This window comes from Bos grunniens, chromosome 13 (genome assembly GCF_055505025.1).
Source record: "Bos grunniens cultivar Pamir isolate PY7600 chromosome 13, Bosgru_T2T1.0, whole genome shotgun sequence".
In the NCBI taxonomy this organism is placed as follows: Eukaryota; Metazoa; Chordata; class Mammalia; order Artiodactyla; family Bovidae; genus Bos; species Bos grunniens.
In genome coordinates, this window is record NC_141177.1 from 55,620,495 (window position 1) to 55,625,986 (window position 5,492).

The window sequence follows — 5,492 nt, forward strand, 5'->3', positions numbered from 1 at the left end:
TAAAGAAGTGGGTTAGTTCAGTTTCTTCCAACCAGTTAGCTTTTTACCCAAGCAGGGATTAATGCTCTCAAACACAAAACCCATCACCTCCTAATTTTGTGTTGTGTAAGATTTCTTTTCAAATCTGGAACAATGAATATTAGAGGTGCAGTTAGTGAAGGGCCTAAGAATGGCATTAGGGTGTAAAATAAGGGTGGAAACTCACATTCTGACACAGGATTCCTTCCATGGCCTCTCTAGGCCAATCACGCTCCTTAAAAAAACAGACTGGATCTTGCCAGGTCTTTTTCTCTAAAGAAAGAAGACCAGGGTAACTTTCTCTGCCAGTTCATATTTGGCATGGCAGTTGAAAACATTCAGAATTAATGAATGAAACCTAACCTCTTTCAAGGTCCAGGAAATTTTTAGGTAACTTTTGATTTGGATTTCAATTGGTGTAGATGGGAAATTTAATTAGGATTGTGTTTCTCCACCAGTGGAGGGCAGCAAGGAGACATAGTCCTTATTTTTAAAAATTCTAGTTGAACCTTTAATAAGAAAAAAAAAATAGTAAGAAGAGTGAAGTGTTTTTTTTATTTTTTTTTTTCGGTCAATCTGCTAAGCGTATGTTTATCTAAATCTAGCGTCACCATTTTTGTCTGTTTCTCCTTAAGGACACCCAATTTAAACTCAGGTCTACCTTGAAACTGGGGACTTCAGCAGGAAAACCAGACAGCAGAATTTGTCATTTCTCTGGTCTATTTTTGAGTGAACTGCAATTAGTCAATCGGGAAACATTTCCCACCTTATCTCTGTTCCTTTTGTGTGCTAGTTCATCTAACAAATATCTAAGCATCTGTTACTGAACCAGGTTTGTTTCTGCACACAGCTCAGCACTGATTCCAGGGGCTTTGTGACTGGGCCCTGTGGTCTGGCCACTGGCTCACCTCTGAGGAAACACAGCTTTCTCCTCCAGGTACCTTGGAGCATCTCCTCCTGATCTTAAACCTACATTTCCTGGTCTATGGGCATTTCCCAGGCTAATGTGAGAGCCGAAGAAACAAAGCTAAAAGCAAAATGGTCCCCAGCTCTTCTCAGAGATTCCCTTTGTGGTCCTCCCTCTGACAGGCTGGAGGTGAAATCCCAGCTCTGTTGTTCCCCACCGTGACAGTCACTTAACATCTCTAGACCCCAGTTTCTTTATTTGTAAGATTGGACTTCATGGGGTGGTCTTGAAGAATAAATAGGAGTGCTGGGTATGCTTCTTTTCTGCTCTTATTCAGACTTGGTAAAGAAGTTCTGAAAATGAGGTCCATGTTACCCATAAAAACAAAGAAAACTACCCCTCAGTTGGAAGAGGGGTTCCCCAGACCAGCTTCAGTGAGGGTGATCCCTTGGGTCCCTAATCTGTGTCGGTCCCTTGTTGCTCTGATGGGACCAAGCATCCTCCTCCAAGACAAAAGCAAAAGCACCCACCATCTTAAATCATCATCTTAAATCACCTGATCTTAAATCATCCAGTGGTTGGAGGTCCTCAAGATGGGTCCCATTCACTCCTCATATCCTCATACATTTTTTTAAGCACTGGGGTTACACCTATAATAAGTGACAATCTGCTTGCTGTTAGAATATTTTTCCCTATTAAATTCAGGTTCCTTGAAAGGGATGTGGAAAATTTGGTCAGGGTGAGTGGAAATGAAAAAATTAGAGGGTTGGAAACTAGGACTTAACAGATGGCAAAGACAGCTGGAGGAAAAGATCTGAGCCTGATCAAAATTTTGAGTGATCTGGAAAATTTACATATGTTCCTTCCACACTTCTGACTCAACTCTCAGAATTTCACTGCAAAGAGTCTCAGACTGCTCAGTCACACAGACAAACTCCCTTTCATAGCCCCTTACACAGAAGACTTCACTCACACAAGCCCACTTGTTAACACTTGCACTGTTCACACAGATACCTTTTCATGGGTTCCCTCAACAGAGAAATCCAGACAGGAGCTAGTATGTGTGCGTGCACACACATTCACACCGCACACCACCATTCCAGTCTCTATCCTCTCAGATATGCCTGGACACTGTTCCTGCTTCTCTCAGCTTTCATCCAAGTTCCCTCACATAAATCACTTTCAACAGGTATTTATTAAGTGACTATGATGTGCCAGGCACTGTCATGAACTCCTGTGAGCAAAAGAACTGAATAAGACGTGGTCTTTGCTCTCAAGGAGCTCAGAGCTAACTAGAGAAGGCGGCTGAGGAGGGAGGGAAACCATGTAAAAATCTAAATGCATGGGGTGAGACTGGTCCTGAAACTGATGTGAGGAAAAGCAGGCAAAGGTGAGAGAAAGAGAGGAGGGGACATGAGGAACAGAAGGTCTCTCCTACCTGGAAAGGGAGGCATTGAAAAGAAGGGGAGCTTGAGAATTATCTTGAAGAATTACAAAGTCTTTGCCAGGTGAACAAGGAGAAGCTTGTTCACCAGAAAGAGAATGTGAAGAAATGGAGAATCTGCGCAGCATGGCACGGGTGACATGCCAGACAAAGGGAGAAGGGGTTGGAGAGGTAAACAGGGACAGATGATGAAAATCCTCTTACACTATGCAAAATAATTTGGAATCTATTCACTATTCAGTGTGAGTCACTCAAGATGCTTTTGGTGGCAACTGACAGAAAAAGTCACCTCTGGAGGTTTAACCAATAAACAAAATGCATTAACTCACACAACTGGAAGCCCAGAGAAAGGGCACAATATAGTGTCATCAAAGGCTCAGTTATTTTCACCTGTTTACTGTTCTGTCCTCATCATGTTGCTCACTCTCCTCATGCTTAAAACATGGCTGCAGTGGCTGTGGGCATTGCATCCTCATTTGGCAACATCCAGAGGCAGAAAAGAACTGTATCTCTTTTATGTGTCTCCTTTTCAGGATCCCTTCTTTGTGTTTCTTTTTAAAAACTAAGAATCCTAAAATCTCCCCCATTCCAAGAGGCTTGCTCTCATCCCTCAAGCTCTTATGCCCTTTCTTACTTAAGTCAAGGAATACCAAGATGATTACTTGATTGGCTTGACTGGAGCTAGAGATGGAGTCCAGGCATTCTGGAAGCCAATGGCTGAGGAAGAACTGGACAAAAATCTTGACTCTTGACAAAGAAGAGGGTGGCAGTCACCAACACAGTGCTGTGCCTCCCTGGAGGGTTCTGGGTAGTGGTACAATATGATCAGATTTGCATTGTGAAAAGATGAATCTGACAATAGTTAGCAGGATAAATAAGAGAGAAGAATGAGACGAGAGGCAGGAAAACCAGTGTCAGAGGGTTTGAAATGACAGCATCTATCAGAGCATATTCATTCAGAGAAAAATGGACAAAAGCAGATGGTAAAAAGCAGACATGGAAGTGATGGATGAGGAAAGAGGAGCCCAGGTGATGCCTGGTCCCTTAGGGGGACTCCCACTGCCCTCTGCCAAATTTACCTGAGAGGTTTCAGCAAAGCATGCTGGAACTCTCCAAAAGAAGGGCTTTCCAAACCTTTATAGATTCTGATGAGAGCCAGATGTTCATGGTTCCTTCTGCCAGATGTATGTGGTTGACCAAATGTATGTAGTTCCTTCTACCATCAACCCATCTTCCTCTTTCAAATCTTTTAACTGATCAGCAACTCCTTACCAACCTCTTTTGCTGGTTTCTCTTTACATCACTGATTTCTATATCTGTGCCTGTCTCAGGTGTCTCAGACTCTCTTCTCTTCTCTCTCTCTCTCCTCATTCCTGAGGAAAGAACTTCAGATGGAGGTTCCTGAGGTCTTCCTAGGTGTATGGGCCACAGAGAGTTTTAAAGGATCAAGATCTAGCTCCTCTGTTTGCACATGTCTTCTTTCCTAAAACTGCTTGACCTACGGGCTTCCCTGGTGGCTCAGACAGTAAAGCGTCTGCCTGCATTGCGGTAGACCCGGGTTCATTCCGGGGTTGGGAAGATCCCCTGGAGAAGGAAATGGCAATCCACTCCAGCACTCTTGCCTGGAAAATCCCATGGACGGAGGAACCTGATAGGCTACAGTCCATGGGGTCGCAAAGAGTCGGACATGACTGAGCAACTTCACTTTCACTTTTCTTTCCTAAAACTTCTTGGCCTAAGAACATTGCCAGATGGAGATGTGGGTTCCCTTTTTCCCTGCTCACTTTTTCACAAGAGATCAGCACTTGCTCCCACAACCTTTCTGAATCTGATTGAGGGTCATTGTTCCAGGGGGTAAAAAAAAATTCCTGGGATATCTGCTCCTGAGTAAAGTCTGGTGAGAATAAAGCAGACAGACTGTCAGAGAGAAAAGATGTAGGAACAGGTAAGATTTCCCTGCAGAGATAAACTCATGGGGAGTCTCTGTGTCTCATCTAGAAGCAGAATTCTGAAATAAGATGTTTGTCCTAGGAAGGAAGTGTATTAGCAGATTTATTTAATCTGGAAAACAAAGTCACACTTTTGATGTCAGAAAGTCTGTGTGGGCTGGTCTGACTTTGTGATGAGGGGATACAACGCACTTTGCAATTTAGTGAGGTGTCAGGCTTTCCCCTAAAGTAATGAGGAGAATATGCAGCTCCAGTATTTGATAAAAATACATATGTAAGGCAAAAATTATTATACATGTGATATACATATGCAGGAGGAGAAGGGGACAACAGAGGATGAGATGGCTGGATGGCATCACCGATTCGATGGACGTGAGTTTGAGCCGGCTCCGGGAGTTGGTGATGGGCAGGGAAGCCTGGTGTGCTGCAGTCCAGGGGGGTTGCAAAGAGTCAGACACATCTGAGCAACTGAACTGAACTGAACATATGCATATTTTTATATATATATACACATATACATGTAAAGCATACTTGTAATGAAATTTTTGTTAAAATATTTTACCAGCAAATGCTTAGTAATAAATAATTTTAGAAGTTTTGATAAAAATCCTTCTTATTCTATTTTCCAGAAGCTGGGGAAGTAAATGACTTTAATGATATAACAAATCCTTTTCTGATTCTGGTGGTTTCCAAATCTTTGGTTTCATGAAAATTGAAAGAAGATGTAATAGATCTGTCACCTGATAGGTCCTTACCAACAATATTCAGTGATAAATCACCTATGTGATTTTTCGCATATAATTCAGAAAACATTCGAAGAATTTCAAAGAGTGACATTATTTAAATAAAAAAAAACTCTTTGCCTCATCTATTTATTAATGGGGAAAAGCTTCATCAGCTTTTCTGTCTATAAAAATGAAAAAGTAAGAGGAATATTGCTGAATCCTGTCTCAATCTAGCAAAAAGAATCACACACACACACACACAGAGATATACATATAATCTGCAAAGAACTATGCTGAATTCATGAGGAAATATTTACTGATTAACATCAATAAATGACCATTTGTTTACCATTTAAAGATAACAATTATGTAATTTGATTGGTTAAGCACTAATATTAACTGTAATAACAACTCAATCCAGACAAAGAAATTAACACTACGGACTATGG